The sequence below is a fragment of the Zalophus californianus genome, chromosome 7 (genome assembly GCF_009762305.2).
Source record: "Zalophus californianus isolate mZalCal1 chromosome 7, mZalCal1.pri.v2, whole genome shotgun sequence".
Classification (NCBI taxonomy): domain Eukaryota; kingdom Metazoa; phylum Chordata; class Mammalia; order Carnivora; family Otariidae; genus Zalophus; species Zalophus californianus.
The window spans coordinates 38,347,904-38,373,163 of record NC_045601.1 but is presented as its reverse complement, the minus strand read 5'-3'; the positions used below and the strand labels follow the sequence as shown (position 1 = coordinate 38,373,163).

General features: G+C 39.2%; 1 long non-coding RNA gene across 1 annotated transcript; it reads left to right on the top strand.

Moving 5' to 3' along the window:
* LOC113927387 lies at positions 1–24,079 on the top strand. Its single transcript, XR_003521610.1, has 3 exons — positions 1–154; positions 22,519–22,654; positions 22,750–24,079. It is a non-coding gene; the product is annotated as an uncharacterized LOC113927387 (long non-coding RNA).
* The last annotated feature ends 1,181 nt before the right edge of the window (positions 24,080–25,260 follow it).

Genomic DNA, 25,260 nt, shown 5'->3' with positions numbered 1-25,260 from the left:
TGACCGGACAGGCGCAGACCACCAACCAGCTCCCTTCACTTCTACTGTTCACAAGTGAGACCATGAATGGAAAAAAGTCAGTGGCAAAAATCCCACATCCTGCTGAAGTTGGTGTGTAGAGGCTTTTCTAGCAAGTGAGACTCCCTCCAGGCTGGTAATCTTCATACCTGTTTCCTTTTTCTTTTTTGTTTGTTTGTTTTTAAACAGAGTTAGCTTGAATGGAAATGCATAATCCTCATTGATGCCTACCAAAAAAAATTAGGTTTGAGTTTTGAAAAATAAGCATATGGCATGCAGTAATATGGAGAATGGGAAGTGTGACAAAAATAAAATGTCATAAGTGTAAAAAAGATAAATTGAGATAAGCTTCTAAGTTAAGAAGCTAGCAGTAAGAGCCACTATGATTCTTAAGAAATTGAATTTGGGGGTATAAGAATATGGTTTTCAGGCAGACAATGGAATCATTTTAACTCAATTTCACGTTTTGAATATGCACCCCAAAGGCCGCTCGCTCTTTCTGTACACCAAGCCAAGGACATCGCCAACTCTGATTTTAAAAATAGCAATAAGTAAAGTAAGATGTCTAAGAGCAGTGCAAATTCAGAGTTCTTTATCATGTATTTCTTAGTGATTGAAAGGAAGCATTTTTAACCTGATTTTTTAATACATTTCAATGGTAAATGTGGCATAATTTTATTTATTTAAATTGACTTTTTAAAAATAAGTACAGATTACAGTAATGGGATTCCATGTTTACTTACCTGGTATGAAATATTCAAATGACAGTGCTCCATGATGGTGGTAGAGGTGAAATGAAAATATGGTGTTTAAACTGGATCCACAGTTTTAGAAAGCAATTTAGGAGAAACTTAGTAGTACTCTGTCCCTTTGATTCAGTTATCCTACTTCTTAAAATATATTTATGTGTTTATATATTATAATCATGTATGCATAATATTATACTGAAGGCAAATAAGAAAATAAATACGGTATTATTGATCAAAGCAAAAACAAAGAACAGGAAGAAATGAAGTCCCCAAACAAAATGAGAACAATAGAGTTACTTCGTAAGTAAATTGTTAACCCTAAGTAAAGCTACATGATGACATACTATGTAGCTATTAAAATTGATGTTTCCAAAGATTCTTTTTTTTTTAAGATTTTATTTATTTATTTATTTATTTATTTGACAGAGAGAGAGAGACAGCAAGAGAGGGAACACAAGCAGGGGGAGTGGGAGAGGGAGAAGCAGGCTTCCCACTGAGCAGGCAGCCAGATGCGGGGCTCGATCCCAGGGTCCTGGGATCATGAAGTGAGCCAAAAGCAAATGCTTAATGATTGAGCCACCCAGGCGCCCCAAAGATTCTTAATAATATGGGAGAGTGCTTATCTGAATGTTAGGTGAAAAGAGAAGCTGTAATTGAGTAACTGGTAATGTTCTTAGCATACAAAAGTGCAATAAAACACTAATGGTCATTGTCTCAGTTGGCAGGATTATGGTTGATTTTTCACTCTACATTTCCATATTTTCAAAATTATTACCAAAGAACACATGCCATATTTTGTAATCATTAAAAATTTTATTAAAAAAAAACCTTTCTTCTGTAAAAAGACTACAAAAACTTCTAAACGTCCATCTCCTTTATGCTTGAGGGTTGTTTTACTTAAACACAATAGGAATGAATGGATACCTTGACATGTTACCAGGAAGTCCTGCTGAGACAAATTTTGATGCTGATTAGATTGACTTTCACTTCCTTTATTTACTTCTTGAGCCACCCCTAAAAATATACAATAGGTTAAGCAACATAACCTGGGGTTATTCTCCTGTGACCCCAGTATTGCCTCTGAGCTTGTTTGAGATGGCTCATCATGGAGGGAATGCTGAGTCCCGCACAGTGATAGAACAATCCAGCACATTCAGCATGCTGGAACCTGTGCCCCAGGGAATAACCACCTTTACTGACAGCCGAGCTGCAAGGTGCCCCTCATGAAAAGTCTCACCAAATGTCACGGGCTTGAAAACGTGATGATCACACTACTTTTGCTTTTATAGCCCAGCATTTGTTCAATTTTGTTTCATAGACAATCTACAAGTCTTTTTCTACTCAATTCCAAGAAGACAGGTATTGGGTCTCTCAGGCAAGCATTCATTCAACTAGCAATTTTCAAACCCCTGTCGTGTTCTCTGAAGCTATTTAGGCCAGTGGTTAAGAGCCTCAGCTTTGGAGTTGGGCCCGGTTTGATAGCGCTAGCCTTAGGCCAAGGCAGGAGGTGGAATGGTACGTGGGGATCTCTGTACCAGGCTCCCTGTCCCGCTTCTGGCTGCCAACGCCAGCACTGAGGACTAAGCAAGGTCAAGGGGCACATTCCTGTGGAGCCTGTGCTCCTTGCATCCATCCTGCCTTTTAGGCCATCATCCAGGTCCCAGGGACCCTAGAATTTTCTGCCCAACAGCCCAAGCCTAATTCCAGTCTGCTCGGGTTTCTTGCCAGGTCTTTCCTCTGAAAGTGCATTATGCCACTGAGGGGATCATTTGTAGGCTCAGAGGGGGTCAAAGGACAGACATCAGGAGGGGGGCGGTGGAAGGAGCTTGGCCATCAGACTAGCACAGAGTCATTGTGAAAATGGAAAATGCTTAACACAGTGCCTACCACGCAGTAGATGCTTAGCAAATGTTATTTCTGACATATTCCCTTAGTATCTTATTAGGTAATATTGTCTGCTTTGAGAGACAGAGAGAGAGAGAGGGAAAATGACCATGAGAATACAAGCTTCTATAAGAGGACTATTTTAATTTTTGGAATCCAAAATAGAATCTTTTTTTTTTTTTTTAATCAGTAACTTGGCTCTTGTCCTGGCCCAATTCCAAAACTCTGTATTCAAGCTAATTACATTCCTCCCCCACTGGATAAATTATTCTTCACTTCCCCCATAAAAACCATCATGTTATACTTGTGAAACAAAATAGCTTCTGTGTTCTACCACACAGGCAAAAAATGGTTGTATTTCAATACATACTGTATTTCTCTGTGTGACTAAGCTGAGGGCTGCATTAGGATCTGTTACAGTGAGATGTGAGTTCCAATAATGATGGATTCCCTTAAATGGGGCAGTGTCACAAGAGGCCTTCTCCCGATGACTTAATATGCGGGGAGTTTTTAAAGCATTACTTGGTTTGAGACTAAGCAGATGTGAGCTTTTGAGTCCCCTTCTAAGTCCCTGCATTCGTAAGCAAGTCATTTACTCGTCAGTTTGACTTTTTTAATGCCAGAGAGCTGAGCGTTTGTGAAGCGGCTTACCAAGTGTCCCGACTTTCATCTTGAATAATTAAGAGATGTGATTTTTAAGATAAAGCTGTTAAAACTGGGAGACAAAAACACTGAGGATCATTAGGAAGTCACTATCCTCTTTCCTTTGCTCTGAGTTTAGCACCACTTAGGTCTAAAATCCTTTTTTAGTGTCTGATTTAGGAATGTGAGATCACAGAGCATGGGATAGGTGGGAGTAGATAAATCACTGTGGCAAATTTTCATGAAGGACCAGCAGCTTACGACTCAAGTCGCCGCTGAGAGCACAACGGGCTCCTCTTTGAGAAATGTCCCAAGAGACGTCATCCCTAACTCTAAACCCTTCTAAATACAGGTATCGCCCCACGAATCCAAAGTCTGCAGTATGCCACTTTGCTTTCACAAAAGACCTACTTTAGTACCTATTTTCGATAACTGAAAGAAATCGGAAGAGGATTTTCACATTTAGGCAAAAAGAATGAAAAGCAAAAATAGCATTCAGTGTTTGTTTTGCAGTGAGTTGTCACAGGAGCTGCACAGTCTGAGCAGCGCATCCCCCCACCCCCCCCCCACCCCCGCCACCGAGCTCCCTCCCCAGCATCTCAGCATCGAGCAGCCAAAGCTCTGAATTGTGTCTGGGAGCATCTGTGCTTTATCTTGATTTATTTTGTGCATCCATTCACAAGAATCATCCAAAGGTGTCAGAAGAGCCTAAAACAGGTTATTTATTGGATCTGAGAACACTTTAAAATTTTTTCCATATAACTTAGTGGCAATGACTTTTTCTCTTTATGCCATTTCAACTTACAAAGGTTTTTATAGGGACGCTCCACTCACAGATAGTGGGGGTAACCTGTGCTTGGTTTTTAGACTTCACGCAAGAAACAACTCTCACTAAGAGAGCTACCCTTTCCTGCATTGTACCTGTTGGGAAGGGACCTTGTTATTATGGATCAGGAGTTCATGCCTCAAGACTCGTTTGTGTAGCCCCAGTGTACCAGGCACTGCCCTGTGGCCACGCAGGGCTCGGTGTGCAGGGAGGAGGGTCATCAGTCGATCCTGTGCTTGAGGACTTGCTGAGTTACTGTCCCTGCTTCAGGCTGAGGTGACTCAGGTCCGTGACGTTTCCCTTCTAGCTTTCCTCTCTAAACGTTCAGTCTGTAATGTTTTCCTCAATCTAAGTCTCCACTGCTAAAGCAAAACAGATCACTGAAGCAATGAACAACTTGCTCAGCCCCAGATAACATTTTGGAACAGGAAGCATCTGAATGATTCAATGAAAAATAGCTGTTTTATTGGACTGATTCTGAAAAATGATCTCAATTATTTGTCTTTTTGTTTGTATCTATTGAGGTATAGTTGGGTTTTTTTTAAGATTTTATTTATTTATTTGACGGAGAGTGACACAGCGAGAGAAGGAACACAAGCAGGGGGAGTGGGAGAGGGAGAAGCAGACTTCCTGCTGAGCAGGGAACCTGATACGGGACTCAAACCCAGGACCCTGGGATCATGACCTGAGCCAAAGGCAGATGCTTAACGACTGAGCCACCGAGGCGCCCCAGTTTTTTTTTTTTATTTAAGTTTTTAAAGTTACTGACTTAGTCTCTTTAGAAAAATTGGCAGTGGAAAATAATTTACATTAGATTATCATCCCAGTTATTGCTATTATTTTGCATATTAGGTAGAGCCTTTTCTCCAAGCTGGACTCAAATAGGTGACTCCAGAATAGAATTCTTTACTCTAGTCCCAGACTAACTGGTATTCTGTGTAATGACGTCCTGCATGGTTCTGGAATGCTGTACATTATTTCTCAAGGCATATCTCTCCACAAATGATGAACTATGGACATGGAAGGAAAGTTTCTGTGTTCGGTTTGTCCGGTAGATTGATGTGCTCTGCACATGGTAGGTGTTCAATCAACTTCATGCTTTAACAAATAAAGAAGGGATTTGGGGTGCTGAGTAAACCAATTAGCAATTCAGTGAAATAACCAGTGAATTAGGATCTAGTTAAAAGAAATGTTAATTTTGTAGTGTCCACACGAGCAAAACTTGTGGCAGGAAAATGCTAGATGCTACAAAAATGAAATCAGAGCCAGTATGCACACCATTTGTAACCATGGATAAGACATGTCGAAGTTAGACCCCAGTCTATGAAGCTTGGATTGACCATTTACTAGCCATGTACTTTGGAATAAGTTTCTTAACTTTTTAAATTCCTTAGTGCCTAAATTTCCTAATCAACAAAATAACGATAATAATACCCTTCATAGTGCTATTGTGAAGCTTTATTACAGTAGTGTATAAAATGCTTAGCATAATACCTGGGACAAATAAGTACTCAAGAAATAGAAACTTATTTTTATTTTTTTAAAGATTTTATATATTCATTTGAGAGAGAGAAAGAGAGAGAGCACACATGAGGAGAGAGGGAGATGGGCAAGCAGACTCCCCACTGTGCAGGGAGCCCAATGAAGGGCTCGATTCCAGGACCCTGAGATCATGACCTGAGCTGAAGTCAGATGCTCAACTGACTGTGCCACCCAGGTGCCCCGAAACTTATTTTTATTAACAAACCCATATCATTTTCTGTTATACCTCATAAAAAGGAATATGAGTAGATTGTACTGTACATGCCCTTAAAAAAAGTCTCTCTCTAAATACAGAAAACCATGAACCTGAAGGAGAACTTACATATAGAGTTTTTAGCCTTCACTGAAGCCTTCAAGGCAGAGCAGAAGGAATATAAAATTTCATTTAAATTTCCTGAGTTTCGCTATTCTGTGATGCTTCAGAAAGCGAAGGAGAATGATTGTCTATTCTGAGCAAGCGTCTCTTTCTGGTTCCCATGGTTCTCTCAGTACCACCATTGTCGCTGTTTTGGCTCAAAACTCTCATGTTTAATTGTTCCATCCCTTTATCTCATGACCTGTCAGTTGTTGTGAATTCATGGCAAATCCTTTTTTTCTGTTCCCATATCCACCACCACAGCTGGGGTTTAGATCACTTAGGCTTGCCGGTTGCAGGAGTGTTTGCTGCCTGCAGGTATGGCCGGAAGCCTGTCTCTACCCGAGCCCTGTGATGTGTGAGGAGCAGTAGGAGGGGAGGACTTGTAGCATGCGGGCGTGTGTTACACCAGCTCAAGAGATGCCCTGGGCCTTCTTGCTCTCACCTCTCCGTGCTCCCCCTCTCAGACGACTCTTGCCTCACGATAAGGGTGGTGGGCTGTTGAGGGCCAAGAATTATGGGACTTCATGGCACTTTTTGGTCTAAGCTCTTGTCCTGCCTCTAGTCAAGAAGACAGAGTTCTCCACACAATCCATTCACCAGGCTTCAAGCAGGAGACATCATTTGTCAGGAATCAAGACTCCAAAATATTAAAGGACACGCTTTTGCTGGGCTTGGTCTCCTGCACACAATTTCCCTTGGGAATGGCTCAGCACTGTGGTCAAAAATAGTACTTGAGGATTCTGGTTCCTGGCTCAAAGTCACCCCCTTTAAATTCATCCCATCTCCAAATAGATCTTCTGTCTTCATTCGGTTCTTTCCTCAACTTTCCAGTCTAGCTTATTATTTCTTAAACATGACTTATAGCTTCTTCTTTGCTTGCTTAAAAATGTTTAATACCTGCCACTGATTAAGGTAAAGACCAGATATCAGATAATAACGATTTGCATGGCATTCAAGGTATTTCTGGATCTGACCCCAATTTAGCCTTCTGACTAATCTCAAAAAGTTGCCTGCCCTTCCCCCTCTTGTCCTTGTGAATAGCTGGCCTGACTCCCAACTATTCTATACCACCATGGCCACCCCTGCCGAAGCAGACCCACAGAGAGTAGAGCCTTGTAAATTAAGGTTATGGACCCTGAAGCCAGGCCATCTGGGTTCAAATACCAGCTCTGCCACTGACTCACTGTGTAAACTTTAAACAAGTTACTGAACCTTGTGCCTTAGGTTCCTCATCTGCCAAAGAGGGAAATAATAGTGTCTACCTCTAAGGGTGGTTCACAGGATCAAATTAATTAATGAATGTAAAGTATTTTAAATCATGCCTGGTGTATGTAAGAGCTCCACAGTTGTTAGATATCGTTAGACTCAACTTAAAAGCTCACACCCTCATTGCAGGGTAATTTTCCTCACTTTGTCTATGTTCTTCATGAGGCACTTATTAGATCCTGCCATATGGTACTAGTCAATTTAGTTGCTTTTACTAAATATCGAACATACGATAGAATATTTCTAACACGTTTGAGAGGTGTAAAGATGAACAGAAGCACAAACATCTGTAGTTCTATGACCAAGCTTTGGAGACAGAATATTACTCACCTTCAGGGAGGCCCTTACCTGTTCCTTCTGAATCTCATCCATCCCCATCCCCATCCATAATCTCCACTCAGATATTTTTTCTTTAAGTAATAGTAATTATCAATGCTGATGATTCAGTATAAAGATTCAAGTTTCTTTTTCTCAGGAAGCCCATCTTGAATTACAGATTTTAGCATTTGTCCTATCCCATTACTTGATTTTTTCCCCCTTTGGGGGCTTCTACCTGCCTGTCTTCCATATCTATTATATTTTCATGAGTCTCTTTTATCCTATCATTTATTTTTGAATTTTAAAATAACTTTTTATATCCAGTTCTCTTAAAAATACATTTTATAATGGTTTTATTGATATATAATTCTTATACCATACAATTCACCTGTTTAAAGTGTAAATTCAATGGTTTTTAAAATGTATCTGTGGAGTTGTGCCATCATCATCACCATCAATTTTGGGACATTTCATCACCCAAAAAGAAACCCCATACACATTAGCAGTCACCCCCAATTTCCTTAAGCCCCCCCAACCCACCCAGCCCCTAGGCAACCACTAATCTATTCTCTGTTTCTATAGATTTGCTTATTATGGCCATATCATGTAAATGGAATCATAAAACATATGGTGTTTTGACACTGGCTTCTTTCACTTAGCATAATATTTTCAAGGTTCTTCCATGTTGTAATGTGTATCAGTTATTCGTTTGTTTTTATTGCTGAATAATATTCCATTGGATATACCACATTTTACTGATCCATTCATTCATCAATAGATGAACATTTGGGTTGACTCCATTTTTGTCTATTATGTATAATGTTGCTACAAACATTTGTGTAGTAGTTTTTGTGTAGACATGTAGTTTCATTATTCTGGGGTATAAACCTAGGAGTAGAATTGCTGGTCATATGGTAAATCTGTAAAACCTTTGGAGAAGTTGTCCAACTGTATTCCAAAGTAACTGCACCATTTTACATTCCCATCATTAGTGAATGAGGATTCCAGTTTCCCTACATCCTCATTTACACTTTCATTATCTTTGCGATTATAGCAATCCTTGTAGGTTATAAAGTGGTATTGTCATTGTGGTTTTGATTTTCATTTCCTTGCTTGCTAATGATTTTGAGCATCTTTTCATGTGTGGTTTTTTTTTTTTTTGCTATTGTATGTCTTCTTTAGAAAAATGCATATTCAGATCCTTTGCCCATTTTTTTAACTGTTTGTCTTTTTGTGTTGAGTTGGCAAAATTCTTTATATATTCTAGATACAAGTCCCTTATCAGATATATGATTTGAAAATTATCTTTTATTCTGTGGGTTGTCTTTTCACTTTCTTGATCATGTCCTTTGAAGCACAAAAGATTTTAATTTTGATGAAGTTGAATTTATCTGTTTTTCTTTTGATATTTGTGTTTTTGACATCATAGCTAAGAAACCATTATCTAATACAGGGTCTTCAAGATTTATGCCTATATTTTCTTCTAAGAATTTTATAACACTAGCTCTTACATATAAATCTCTGATCAATTTTGAGTTAATTTTTGTATATTAGGTGAGGGAGGGGTCCAACTTTATTCTTTTGCAGTATAGATAACTCTCTGTCCCAATATCACTTGTTGAGAAACCTATTCTTTCCACCCTTAAATTGTCTTGGTATCTGATTGAAAATCAATTGACTGTGAATGGCAGGGTTTATTTCTTTTCCTTTTTTAATTTTTTTAAATTTAAATTCAGTTAATCAACATATAATGTATTATTAGTTTCAGAGTAGAGGTCAGTGATTCATCAGTCTTATATAATACCTAGTGCTCATTACATCACGTGTCCTCCTTAATGTCCATCACCCAGTTACCCCATGCCCCCAACTCATTCCCCTCCAGCAACCCTCAGTTTGTTTCCTATGATTAAGAGTCTCATGGTTTGGGCACCTGGGTGGCTCAGTTGGTTAAGCGACTGCCTTCGGCTCAGGTCATGATCCTGGAGTCCCGGGATCGAGTCCCACATCGGGCTCCCTGCTCACTGGGGAGGCTGCTTCTCCCTCGGACCCTCTCCCCTCTCATGCTCTCTCTCACTTTCTCTCTCTCTCTCAAATAAATAAATAAAATCTTAAAAAAAAAAAAAAAAGAGTCTCATGGTTTGTCTCCCTCTCTGATTTCATCTTGTTTTATTTTTTCCTCTCTTTCCCTATGATCCTCTGTTTTGTTTCTTAAATTCCACATATGAGTGAGATCATATAATAATTGTATTTCTCTGATTGACTTATTTCACTTGGGAGGGTTTATTTCTGGACTATTCTATTCTATTGCTCTGTATTATGATTATATATTCTTATGCCATTTTCATGCTGCTATGATTATTGTAGCTTTCTGGAAAGTTTTGAATAAAAAAATATGAGTTCTTCTTTTTCAGGGTCTTTTTCATTTTTATTTTTTTATTGTTTCCATTCTGGGCTCCTTGAATTTCCATATGGATTTTAGAATTAGCTTGTAAATTTGTGCAAAGAAGCCAGATTTTGATTTTGATTTCTGTATTCCTTGATTTCTTACATTAATGTTTTGTAGTTTTCAGAGTATATAATTTGGACTTCTTTTGTTAAATGTATTCCTATGTGTTTAATTCTTTTCATGCTATTGTAATTGCAATTGTTTTCTTAATTTCACTTTCAGATTGTCCCTTGCAAATGTACAGAAATGCTATTGATTTCTGTGTATTGATTTATATCATGTGACCTTGGTGAATTGTTTTTTCAGTTCTAATGGTTGTAAAATTGATTCTTTGGGATTTTCTGTATATAAGATCTGTATATCTGTATATAAGATCATGCCATCTGCAAATAGAGGTAGTGTTACTGCCTTTCTCATCTGGATGCCTTTTAGTTTATGTTCTTGCCTACTTGCCATGGCTAGACCCCGCAGCACAATCTTGAATAGAAATGGTGAGAGCAGAAATCCTTCTCTTGTTTCTCATTTTAGAGGAAAACCACTCAGTATTTCACTATTAAGTATGATCTCAGCTGTGAGTTTTCAGATGCCCTTCATCAGGTTGAGGAAGTTTTCTTCTATTTCTAGTTTGTTGAGTTATCTGATTCATCAAAGATATTATCTGTTGTGTTTACTTGTTCCTGAATTCCTGCTAGCTTAGTCTTAAATTATAGCATTTTTATTTTACGTCTTATTCTTTAACAATTTCTGTCACCTTTCTTTTCAAACTTCCCTTTTCTCCAATCACTTCATTTTTCCTAATTCTAATTTGTTATTCTTTTCTCTTCTATCATTTTGTCCATTTCATTTCCATCACTTCTAAATATGAGGTTAAGCTTTTTACCTTTTAGTGGGCATGTCTCTTTGACGATTTTTATTATTTGTAGGGATCTTGTTCTGCTCTCTTCTCTTCCTCTCTCTTCCTCTCTCTCTCTCATTGCATAACTTCGTATGGGATTCAACTCTGATATTTTTCTGATGCTATAATTTTTAAGGAAAATGAGTTTTCCAGTATTTTTAGAGCGATGGTGGTAGTTTGCGGTATCTTTTCTAGTTTCATGATTCTTGGGCTCCCTCTTCTGTTCTTTTCACAATACTTATCTGGACATTCTCTTTCTTTCCTTTCTATTGGCCCTGCCTGTTCAAAGGAGATTTTATCCCAGCAATTTCTTCTCACTGGAAGTCCTGAAAGAGTGCTTTGGTGAAACCCTCCAGGCTAAGCCGCTGTGGGGCCTTCAGTGAGAGCTTGTTGGGGTTCTTTCATTCTCACGGGGCGGGGGGGCAGATGACTTGCTGCCTTTCCTTTGCTTCCTCCTGCACCAAGGATGGTCCTGCGTGGGTCTTGTAGCTACAGGAGCTCTGGCTCCTCCTAGTTGGAGCCCATGGGGACTCTCTTGTTACCTAGTTTGCTGCGCACGTTGCCCATCAGTTTTCGGAGTTTGTTATCATAGTTGCTCTTCCGGTTCTTCTGAGGGGATTCAAGAATATTTAGGTACCATGCCTCTACAACTGCCATCTTCCCAGAATCATTGGGAGCCACTTACAATCCTTTCTGATGTGAGGCAGGTTATAAAAGAAGCAAATAAATAACACTTAAAGTTCTTCATAATACTTTATTAGCTTCTATGTCACATGTAAATAATTCATATATACAGATATGCTCCAGTCAAAAAGGAAATAGAGTTCTGCTTTTGCAATTCCTGAGAGGATGCTTACTTATTAATTAGCTCTTTAAAGACAGTATTTTAGTTTTTGTTCCTCCCTATTTCTAGGAAGGACAGCACTGCCAATATTTCCATAAGATGAGGCTATGATCTCAGACCAGAGAGGCAGCTTTTGTTTCTTGGCTATTCCTTCACTTATCTGCTTTTCCTCATCATGTGTCCTCGAGTCTATCCTCATTGGAAGTGGAGAATGGTGGTTTGGGGTCATGCTGGGAATAGACTTGGGGGCCACTTGTCTGTCTTTTCTAGGAGACTTAATAATATCACAAATACAGACATATCTGTGAATTTTGCTCTCAGCTTCAGTGTTTCTTTCAATGGGTGTATCCCAACTGAGTAGTGTACTTTGGCAATACTGTATGAGAGTCAAGCAAGAATTAACCTTCTAGAGCCTATTATGCATACTTTGAGAAATGACTATGCCACATTGCTAGAACAGTCATTTTGCATTCACTCTGAGTCCAAGACTGGGTGATATTTTTCCATCTTCTTTCACATAAAAAGTCATTCTCAATAATTTTATTTGTATAACATATTTTTTCTACCTCTAAGTTAGCATGCAATTTTTCTCTGTGATTTTAATCAGTGTCCATCTGACCACATTCCCAATTTACCATGATCACTTGGAATTCAGAGCATATCCTCAAAGGCAGTAAAAACAGTTTTGGCCCTGAGGTGTTGCTACCCAGGCTTATATTCAATATTCAGTCATCCTACTGATGAAGTTATTAAACAATGCTGAATCAGAAGTATTCATTTTTCTAAACCTAACATGTATATTTGCAGTTTAATACTACAGGGTTTTATGAACCCCTTTAATGGAATAGTTGCGACATAATTGTAAAGTTGCTCTTGGCATCTGTGTAGATAGTGCCACAATAAGCATGTAATTGTTATTGGTCAATATTGTTGAAGGAAGAGAGAGACCAAGGAAGGAAGGAAGGAAGGAAGGAAGGAAAGAGAGAAGGAACTGTTATTTATTGGTATGTAGATGAGTGCTAAGTGATGATATACTGGAAGCTTTGCAAAATGCCCTTAAGGAAAAAAAAATAATAGCTATTTTTTATTCCTTTGTAGGAAAACACTAAATGAAGGTAGCAATATTTCATTTAAGCAAACCACTTAAGAACCCTTATGTTAGGGGCACCTGGGTGGCTCAGTTGGTTCAGCGACCGCCTTCGGCTCAGGTCATGATCCTGGAGTCCCGGGATCGAGTCCCACATCGGGCTCCCTGCTCAGCGGGGAGTCTGCTCCTCCCTCTGACCCTCTTCCCTCTCGTGCTCTCTATCTCTCATTCTCTCTCTCTCTCAAATAAATAAATAAAATCTTTAAAAAAAAAAGAACCCTTATGTTATACAAACAAATGCAAAATCAGCAAATACCACTCTGCTGTGGGGGAAAACTGAGAAAACCAAATTTTTTTAAAAAGAAAAGCTCAAGGTTTAAAATTGTGCTTTTATAGATTATCATGGTTTTAGATTAAAAGTAATCGTTGATGGAAATATTTTATGAAGTTTACTATTTCCTTTTAAGTGGAGTATGCAGATGTTCTTAAAGCTAACACATCTTCAATTTAAAAAACTTTCCTGGGATTCTTTTATTTTATAGATACCCTGGGATTCTTTTGTTTTATAGCTCATCTTTGAAGCTGAATTAAGCTGTAATTGCTGTGTCTCACGGAACTCTGTTCCCTGTCAACAAACATTAAATCAAAAGATAAGATTTTTATTTTCAGTGACTTTTGTTTATTAGGATTGTATAAATATAGTTAAACCTCATTGTGTGATGGCTTATTCTTACATGGATTTGGATAGCATGGTGACCAATGAAGAGTTTTATTTGATAAATTGATTGCCTAAGTTAGAAAGTTTGTTTCTTCCTATTCCCAATGAGCATTATCTTAAGGTTCCACTATAAATATATGTGAGTCTGTCTTTGGGTTTTTCAAAATGAAGAGCTTAAGTATAAACCCCTTTGATTTTCAATTATTATGTAATTTATTGCCCAATTCTCTTTCCACTTGACTTAATAATTATTGAGCTTTCGATGCTATTTAGCAAACTTAATATTCAGCTGTATCTGCTTCTTTGTGGTATGTGGTGATTCTACAAGTATTTTAGACAATCTTAAGTAGGATAGGTGGCCAATATCTGGGTTTCCAGTGCAAGCTATATTCATCTCCATCATGGCTCCTCTCACACCGTGTAAATGTGGTTACTGGTTTGTCTCTTGCCACCTTGGGGTGGTGACCAGTGTGCCCATTTCTAAATCTCTTACGGCAGAGTGGAGGCACTCGATAAATATTTGCCAAGTGAAATAAAGTTTAAACTTTATGGTGCACACTAGAACTTTTCTTCAGTCATGACCTTGATTCTCATTATTTTACACATTATGAAGAGCATTCCCTCTTTCCTGAACATCAAAACATCATGAACATCGAAGACACTAATTATAATAAAAATATACAGATAAAAGGAAACATCTCATGACTGTTGGTGGACACATTATGTGATGGTCTTTGTACAAGGTTCTCTTTGTAACCTGGCATGCAGCATTTTTCATCAGTGTGCATCTTATGTACTGACAAGTCACTGTGATGACATTAGGAAGGTGACAGGGCTAGAAGAATGACTCAGCAGGGAAACACAGACATTGCTATGTAGGTGTCTATCGCATGACTCCAGAGAAAGTCACAAATGGTGAAATTGTTGCTCTTTTTCAGGCAGAGTTTACAATGGTTTAATAATATGTTAGCCTTGGATTATCATATTCCCTATGGTGATAAAATGGGATGATGAAATTCACATCTGATTTCCTGGATTTTTTTTTTGTTAGGTTATATCTAATAGTGTAACTATTGTATTTTTTTTTATGCCTGAATCACTGTCATCTTCATTTTGAAACTTGGTGTTAAATACTTGAAGAATTTCCTTCTTTTTCTTTTTAATTGAAATATATCTTGGGCATCCCTTCAGGTTAATACATACAGCTGTTTATTATTCTTTAGCATGGATGTGCCATATTTTATTAGCTCATGAAGATGAGATTAAAGGGAGAGAAGAGAATGGGGATTACTATTTTCCTTTATATCTCTGATTTGTTATAATGAGCATGTATCACTTTTGTTGTTAAGATTATAAAGTTTAAAATGTGATAATAAATCTTCTTTCAAGGAGGCTGGTTTAAAGACAAAGATTTTTAGAACTAACTTCTGCATATAATGAGTATTCAAAATGATTAAATAGTTTGATGACAATTTTAGGATGTGACCTTTGATTTTGGAGTCAGATCCCCCAAGACTGATGTCATAGAGCTTACTACCTATGTCTTATTCTGTGAGTTTTATGGTTTCAGGTTTCACATTCAAGTCATTAATCCATTTTGAGTTAATTTTTGTATATGGTATAAGGTGGTGGTCTAGTTTCATTCTTTTTCCAGTGGCCCTCCAGTTTTCCCAACACCATTTATTGAAGAGATTGTCCTTCCCCCATTGTATATTCTTGGCCTCCTTTGTCACAAATTAATTGGCCATACATGGGTGTGTTTATTTCTGGGTTCTCTATTCTCTTCCATTGGCTTATATATCTGTTTTTAAGCCGATACCATACTGTTTCAATTACTATAGCTTTGTAATACAGTTTGAAATCAGGGAGCATGATGCCTCCAGTTTTGTTCTTTCTTAATATTGCTTTGGCTTTTCAGGGTCTTTTGTGGTTCCATACAAATTTTAGGATTATTTGTTCTATTTCTGTGAAAAATGCCATTGGAATTTTCTTAGGGATTGCATTGAATCTGCAGAATGCTTCGGATAATATGGACATTTTAACAATAGTAATTCTTCCAATCCATGAGCAAGGAATATCTTGCCATTTACTTGTGTCTTTGGTTTCTTTCATCAACATCTTATGGTTTTCAGTGTACAGGTCTTTCACTTTCTTGGTTAAATTTATTTCTACGTGTTTTATTCTTTTTTTATGCAGTTATAAATAAGGTTGTTTTCCTAATTTCTCTGTCTGATAGTTTGTTATTGATATACAGAAATGCAACAAGTTTTTGCATGTTGCTTTTATACTCTACAACTTTACTGAATTTGTTTATTAGTTCAAATAGCTTTTTGGTGGAGTCTTTTAGGATTTTCTATATATAAAATCATGTTGTCTGCAAACAGTGATACTTTTTCTTCTGCCTTTCCAATTTGGATGTTTTATTTCTTTTTCTTGCCTAATTGCACTAGCTAGTATTTTCAATACTATGTTGAATAAAAGTGGTGAGAGTGAGTATTCTTAATTTTGGAGAACAGTATGGAGGTTTTTCAAAAAATTAAAAATAGAACTCCAATATGATCTAGTAATTCTACTTCATGGTACCTATTCAATGAAAACAAAAACACTGATTTGAAAAGATAGAAACACCTCTGTGTTCATTGAATCATTATTACAATAGCCAAGATATGAAAATGTTCTAAGTGTTCATTGATAGATGAATGGATAAAGGAGATGTAATATATATAATGGAATTCTACTCGTCCATAAAAAAGAATGAAATCTTGCCATTTGCAGCAACATGGATGGACTCTGAAGGTATTATGACAAGTGAAATAAGTTAGACTGAGAAAGATGATATGATCTCACTTACATGTGGAATCTAAAAAACAAACAAACAAAACCAAAGAACACTCATGGATATGATAACAGAGTAGTGGTCACCAGGAGGGAGGAGGTTGGACGGTGGGTGAAATAGATAAAAAGGTACAGACTTCCAGTTGTAAAATGAATAAGTAACAGGGATGTGGTGTATAGCACGGTGACTACACTCAGTGGTATAGTAGTGCATATTTGAAGGTTGCAAAAGAGTGGATCTTGAAAAGTTTTACCACAAGAAGAAAAACATTTCTTGTAACTTTTTAAGATGATGGTTGGTGACTAGATTTATTGTGGTGATCATTTCATAGTGCATGTGAGAGTTGAATCATTACATTGTACACCTGAAACTAATATAATGTATGTCAATTATACATCAATAAAAAAATTAAAATGTAACTACAAAGTTATGAATACATTTTTTGTTTAGTTTTCACAAACTAAATTCAAAGGTGTTTCTAAAAAAACCAGTTCCATAAGGCTTTTAGGTAAATACAGTAGTATTAGAACTCACACATGCTTCCAGGACTAAGGAAAATAACAATTTAGATATTTAAGTTCTGGCATTTTTTAAAAAAGTCAGTCCCAAAACTCTATGGTCACATTTATTATGTATTTGTATATATGGATGTAGGTAGAGAGTGGTCTTTCTATATGTGAATTGAACAGCAGAAAAAGGAGAATGAATCCAAGCGTGGCACATTGACCAAAACACCCACCATGGAACAGCTAAAATTCATTTTAACTTACATTCTTCTCTTTGATTCTTTGTTCGTTATATTAATTTTATTCATTATATTAATATATCTTTTTCACTGTCATTTATTACTTTGGGTAGACTGTCTTGTGATTTTTCACAAATCAGATGTCACTTAAAAATCATATTGGCATACTTTCCCTTATCATGCTGCCCTTGTGAGACAAGCATTTTAAGTGTTACGAGGAGGTGCTGTTATTATTACAAAGGTTATTATAGGAAGGATAAAAGTACTTCATTGGGAACAGTAGCCCCATACATGAGAAAAAAATGTAACACAGTTCCAGAAGCATTGAAACAAGAGTGGAGGGTACATAAATGATCTCAGATTACCAGATTAGTGCAGATAATAGAAGGAAGCATGCGAACCCAAGTTCCTTCTATGGATATAAACTGGGAAATACAGAGGAATCTGCAGCATGGTGTACTAGGAGTACAACAGGGTGCAAATGTATCCTGTGACCTGGTTATCTGCACAACACTGGGATTGGGTCCAGCTACTTTGATCCTCTAGAGAAGCAAGACGGCTTCCTCATGTAAAGCTAATTTGGTGGAGTACAGAGTTGGGTCCTATAGCAGGCTGCCCAGGTGACCTTACTGCAGGGCACACAAAGGCTTGGGTGCCTGCCATTCTCCTAATCAGAAATCCTTGATATTGCTTGTATAGTGTTGTTTCTTCCTGAGATGCCATTTTGTCACTCATCCCCAGAACAATTCTTTGGCTAACAATACTAATAATAGTAAAATGTACTGTGTTCTGATAATTTAGGGGGTTCTGTTGCCGATTCCGATTCTACTGTCTATAAGCAGTAGTCCTTGTTCAAACAGCAGTCCTCTGTTCCTCCCAGCAGATGGTACTGTGGTTGGAAATCTTTACAGCATTCCAGTGGAACCATTATGCCTTTGATGCGTCACTATGCCAAGGCCCAGGAGCTATGGAACATATTACCTTACCAAGAAAGGCCTGCCTTATACTGCTTTGGCACTTGCCAAAATGGTCTTCACATTGAGAGTCCCAGAGTGTGCCTTGCAGAGTAATAAATTACATTACCAACAGCCGTTATGACCTCAGTGAGAGACGCATGAAGCCAAGAGCAGCTACATGTTACTGTCAGTTAATTAGTGTTGGTATTCATTAAAAGTGGGAGTGAGAGCCTGGAAACAATCCATTACTCATTGTGAATGGAGTCATGGGACAGCATAAAAGCTATCCAAGGAACCAATGAAAGCAAGGACCAGGAAGCAGAATAGAGATCAACGAATTGGTTACTTGGTTATAGTTCTTTACTACGTGCATGCACACTCACACACACTCATACACTGAGCCCTCACTTGCACATTTGTACACCATTTTCCCTAGCTCCCATAGTCCACGTTATGGTTTGAATTGTGTGCTCCCCAAAAGACACAGTGAAGTCAACTCCCAATACCTATGAATGTGAACTTATTTGGAAATAGGCTCTTTGTGGATGTAATAAGTTAAGATGAGGTCATCCTCAATTTGAGTGGACCCCAATCCATGGGACTGGGGTCCTTATAGGAAGAGAAAAAAAAAGAGACTCAGGGATGAAAATGTCACGTGAAGACACGGAGACACACAGACACAGAGGGAAGATGGTCGGGTGCTGATAAAGGCAGAGATTACAGATATCCTGCCACAAGCCCTGGGGGCTGTGAGTAAAGAAGAATCCTTGGATGGGGGTGGGGTGGTGGTTGGAGGGAGTGTGGCCTTGCCAACACCTTGATTTCAGGCTTCTGGCCTCCGTAAGTGTGAGACAATAAATTTCTGTTGTTTTAAGCCACCAGTTTGTGCTGTTTTGTTATGAAAACCAGAGGAAACTAACATCAATCACTTCTATAAAATGGACACCCTCCTATTTACAGCACTTTGTGTGTGTATCTTCTGACACACTTCCACACTCATGTTTATGTCTCATTTAAAACAATTTAAACTCAAATGCAATAAGTTTATGCACCTCTAATCCAATCAACTCTTGTCAGGCTGTCCAGTTTTGAATAAAATGAAAGGTGGGTCAGAATTGCAAGGTGGGCAACTACTAAACTTTGTGAACTACTTTGGGAGTAAGGAAAATGTACCCTTTTTGTTATGATTCCTCAATCCGGGAGACAGTTGTGATAGAATTATAGTAAAAATATTTGTTTAGAATATATTTGTCTCATTACTCACCTAGTTTTGGAACCCTGTACAGTTTAAGATAACCTGTACAGTTTGCCTTCAGACACATTAACTAATGGCAATGGCTGTAGGAGCTTATATGTGTGTGTTAGATTCTGTGGCAAGTACAAATAATGCAAAGTGGCCCTTGTCAGTCATCAGAGTGTTCATTGGCTATAGCCAGCGCTCCCCAATGTATCCTCCTGACCATCACACTTTTTCTTTGAGCTCCCGGCTCCTGAGTCCAGCTGCCTACCTCCACATCTCCACGTGGCTATCTTCAAGGAATTCAGACTCAACACACAGGAAACTAAGCTTTTGGTATTTCTTGTCACTCTAATTTTCTTTCATGTTCCCTTTGGTGCCACCACCCATCCAAGTATGCATGCAAGTCTAAAAACCTACACTTCAGGCTCTCCCCACCCACCATCATTCTGGCTTTATCTAATTAAACACCACTCTTTATTTTACCTCCTAAATATCTCTGGAGTCTGTCCCAATCTCGCCATGTCCTCCACCACGAGTTTAGTCCAGGTACCAGGAGCTTCCCTCTAGCTCCCTGCAGGAGCCTCCTACTGGCAGGAAGCTTAGTAGGCAGGTCACCTACACCCAGCCTCCTCTTTACACTGCAGCCCAAAGCATTTTTTCAGAAAGCAAAGTGTTAAGATGCCATCTGCCTGCTTAAGTGTACAGTGGTTTCCCAGAGCCCTCAAGTGAAGGCTAGAATCCCTAACTTTGTCTAGAAGTCTTCAAGCCTCAGTTTACACTCCTCTCCTCATTCCTTGTACTACAAACCATGCTCCTTTCTTATGGTGTAACAACTGTGCAGTGCCCCTCCCATGTCGGGTTTCTCCACCTACTGTTTCTTTTGTCTGGAATGTTTTTTTCTCTCCTCTTCCCTTCCTCGAATTCTTCTAGTTAACTACCACTTGTCATTCAGGATTCTGCTCAAACAACACTTCTTCAGGAAAAGCTTTCCTGATGTCCCAGCACAGGTCAGGGCCCCTGAGAGTATATTTATTGATTCTCTCATTCAGTAACAGTTATCAATATCACTGCATGCCAGGCACTCTTCTAGGCACTTAGGCTCATCCTCATCACTAGGCATGAAGATAAGGCCTCTACTCACATAAGCTTATGATTTAGTTGGAGGAAAAGACAATAGACAAGTAAATGAACAAGAAACCACCAGATAATGATAAACTCAATAACAGAAATATAACAGATAAAAATAAGACAGGGTGGGGCATTAAGCTTCTCCGAGCAGGTGGCAGCTAAGCTTAGGCTTGACTGTCAATAAGAAGGCAAGGGTATAAAATTCCATGGGAAGAACATTCCCAGCAGAGGTTCTAGTTGGGGAGGGAAGGCTCTGGAGAAGAGAAAGATGACTAGGGTGTGGGAATGAAGAGGATTAGTTTATACAGAAGAGATAATCTGGGGCAGGATTATGAAGGTCAACTTATGGTGTTTGGATTGAATTTCTAATGTAATGAGAAGGTAGTCATGGGCTTTAAACAAGGAAATTATTTCCTGCCCTTTACACTTCCAAAAAAGCACTGTGGCCGCTGTGTGCAGAAGGATTTTGGGTGTGCAAACATCTAAGGAGAGCCATCAGATGGGGGCCCACTGCAAGAGTGCAGGTGAAAGGTGGCAGCGGCTCAGACCGGGAGAGTAGCTCTAGGGCTGGAGAAAGATAAACAGAGGATGGTCCCTGCAAGTCGAGGGCAGAGGAATTGCTGGTGGATTGGATATGGGAGATAATGGGAAAAGAAAACTCAGGGACGATTTCCTGATGGAGCAGCTAGGTGAATGGCGGTGACAAACATTGAGCTAGGACATGTTGACAAGGAACGGGTTTGGAGATGGAGAAAACAAGAGTTCTGTTTTAGGCATGTCAAATTTGAGATATATATTAGATGGCCAAGGGATCTGTCAGGTCAGCTGTGGTTTCTAAGTCTGGAGTTTAGGTAACAGGTGATACCTGGAGTCACAAATTGGAAACCATTAGCAATAGGTATTATTAAAGCCACAGGTCTAGATAAAACATGAAGGACTCACAATGAGCTTTGGGACTTAATATTATTTGGAGGTGGAACCAAGGACGAAGGACTAGTAAAGGATGCTAAAAGGAGCTGCCAGTGAAATAGGACAACTGAAAAGTGTGGGGTCAAGACAGTCCAGGGTGAAAATCATCCCGCTGACTTAATTCTGCTTTGGGTGTTCTACTACTGTTGCAAGTTCAGCAAAGAGAGCTAACCAACCCCTTCTTAATGTATTTGGCAAAAATACGAATCCTACTTCGACTATCAAACTTAAGTTTACTTCTGCTATCAATAGGAGATTATCACACCAGTTGAGTAACAAAGCTCATTCTCATTAGTTAATGGACATAGTAGTAGGTTTTCCTCTGGCTCCCAATCCATAGTCTCCGTTGGTTCCTTCCTCCTTCCTTTTAGATTTCAAACATTGATTAGGTAAAAGATTAATTTCAAACATCTAAAAATAGCAAATGCATGTCTGAGGATCGTAGTCAAATATATTCCCAAGAACACGTGGACACATCCAATGTTGAAAGTAGGAAGCAGCATACCCAGGATGCAGTTGGTAGTTTTACAGCTGTTCACTGAATATGTGTGTAGCTAGATATAGTTTAAAAGACTCAGGAATATTCAAAAGAAATGAATTTTGGGAGAGCAGGGAACAAGGGGAGATAGTTAAAAGAGAACATAAATAATTTGCATTATCAGGCATCTTCCACCTTGGGGTGTGTGTGTGTGTGTGTGTGTGTGTGTGTGTGTGTGTGTGTGTGTGTGTGTGTGTGTAAGGGTCAAGCTCCAGCTTGCTCATCTGGGATAGTAGGAGCTTGCATCAAAACATTCATCAAAACACAGGCTGCATTCCATTTCCACAGCCCAATATCAAGATTGCCCAGAATTACATCTTTATGCCATTAGACATCTAATGCAAAGCCATCTAGGCTTTCAGCTTTCCCCGGGGACCCCTTGGGAGGAATTTCTGCCGAGAGCCGGCAACTCAGACTTGATGCTTGTTAGGAATGAACCCTGGTGCAAGCTTCAGGGAGGGCTTCCGTTGTCAAAACAATAATAGCTGTAATTTTCTCTCCTTCTATTTACAGGAAACAAACTCTTCCTTCCTGTCCTCTGCCTGTAGCAGAAAATAGACCAGCCAAGCAGATGTCCAGGGATGGTGGAGGAGTACTTCGGGCTGTAGCTTCCTTGGACAGAAAACAAGCACTCAAGAGAGCCTTGGGGGTAGGGGGATAGGGTGGGGAGGAGGAAGGGGGTGCAGTATCGTGTCCCGATTCCGAATGTGGGCAATGCTTCTCGCCTTCTTTCTCTCCCTCCAGGCCCCTTTGTCTCTTTCCAGCTCTTTCCTGCCACTGTGAGACCTGTGACCTAAATATGGCCAGGGAAGTCTCCAGCAATCGCAGTATTTTTAAACTCTTGTGCCTCCTGTTTGCGGACCCATGTGACGTAGGCGAACCAGATCCAGAGAGTTTCTCATGGGAATCCAGGATGCTTCGCCATAACCGCTGGCTTGGGTTGTGCATGCTTTTGGCCTTGGTTAATGTAGCCCTTGGGGTTTCATTTCACATCTTTGAGACTTGGGAAGCAGCAGACCCTGTGAGTGCAGCAGGAATGTGCCAGGGAGGCTATCTTCAGGGTTCCCCCCAAGGATGGCCACCTTGAGGCTGTGAGAACTTGCTGGCTGTGTAACTGGAGCCCAGCTTGGGGGCGGGAGGCAGTAAACCAGACAACTTAATGCAGACATGGGCACTAACGAGAGAGACCAGTTCTTGCCCCATTTTAATAGCCCTTCATGTCCAAATCCTCGTCATTGTTGTTGTTGTTTGGTTTTGTTTGGCTGTCCTTGCAGATTATCCAGCTTTAGTTGTGATAGGCTATACATGCCCCCAGCCCTTCCCTTCAGCATTACTGTTTCCAGTGACTGTTTATTTCTCTTTCTGCTGCTTCTGTTCAGATCTTTCTCTCCACTGAAAACGTGTTTCAAAATGTCCTGGAATAGAAAATATTTTGTTTTATTTAAGAAATATCTTTATTTTCAAGCAATTTCTTCATCAGCATTAAAGTATATCTGAAGATAAAATGATAGGGAACCACTCACAAACTTCCTGAGTGAGAAAAATGACCTTTAAAACAATGATGGAATAATGAAATTGTCACTAGGGGTGTGGTTTTTTTGCCAGAATACTAAATGCAGTTAGTTCTCTAAGCTACACATTGCGAAACTCTAGATGTCACTATTCACACTATAGTTTACATTTAATGTGAGGATTTCCTGACAAGTGTCAGTCAAGTGTCTTGAAGGAAGGGTGCCTTTTTCCGTTTTGTGCAAAAGGACTGTATGAACTAGCAGTATCTACTTTTTTCCCCCTAGTGCACTTTATCTGCTATAATCACTGCTGTTTACTTAGTGCTGACTTTGTATCAGATGCTAATATAGTCAGTGTCGCGCTTGTAACCCAGCTCTAAAAAAAAAGAAGCCTGGATTGCAGTGTTTGCCAATTTCCATGGTGTAAATATTCCCCCATGGCCAAGTTCAAGCTACCAAAGTTCTTGAAAGTAAAGCCAACTACAGTTGGCTTTCCTGAGCCAGTAGGAGTCAGGCCCAGCGTACTGCTGCTGGCTCTAAGTATTAACGGCCTTAAGTATTAATCAGTGTTAGTTACTCTATAAATTGATCCTATTCTTATTCACTCTCATACAGATAAGGAAACTGAGGCTTTGGAAAGTTATGTCGCATTGCCAAAGGTGACAGAACCAGTAAGCTGTGGAGCCAGGTTTTGAGCCTAGGCAGCCGAACACCAGCGCCCACACACACAAGCCCTCCACCGTACTCCAGGTAGTAGTGCAGGTGCTCAACAAATTATTTCCGAATGAGGAAGTATTGATTTCAAGAAATATCTACTCCTTTAAGTATTGTACAACTCAGCTTCCACCAGAGAAAGAACCAGTAAAATACTATATATTACATATTACATATTATGTATATACATATGTTAAGAGATGTATTGCAAGGAATTGGCTTATGTGATTGTGGGGGCTAGCCAGGCAAGTCAGAGCTGTGTAGGGCAAGGTATTAGGAAGGGCAGGCCAGAAATTCTGGAGCAGGTGCTGACACTGCAGTCTACAGGTAGAATATCTTCCACAGGGAAGCATCAATTCTCTTTTTCAGGCCCTTCAACTGATTGGATCGGGCTCACTCAGATGATCTAGGAGAATCCTCATTTCATAAAGCAAACTGATTATAGATTTCAATCACATGTACAAAAATACCCTCATAGTAACAGCTATATTAGTGTTTGATTGAAGAACTGGGGACACTAGCCTAGTTAAATTGTCACATAAAGTTTTATGAATTAAATTGTGTTCCCCAAAAAGTAATGTTGAAGTCTTAACCTATGGTGCATGTGACCTTATTTGGAAACAGGGCTTTTGCAGATGTAATCAAGTTAAGAGGAGGTTATATTGGAGTAGGGTGGGTCTTTGATTGAATATGACCAGTGTCCTTGTAAGAAGAGGATAAAAATTTGGACACAGAAATATGGCGAGAAGGCCATGTGACAATGGAAGCAAACACTGGAATGATGTACCTGCAAGACAAGGAATGCCAAGAATTTGTGGAAAACACCAGAAGATAGGAAGAGGCAAGGAAGGGTGCCTCCTTAGGGTCTTCAGAGGGAGTAGGAACCGCCAACACCTTGATGATAGACTTCTGACCCCAGAACTGTGAAACAATAAATTTCTGTTGTTTGGAGCCACCTACTTTGTGGTACCTTTTTTAGGACAGCCCTAGGAAACTGACCTAACAGGATTTTAAAAATAACACTAAATGA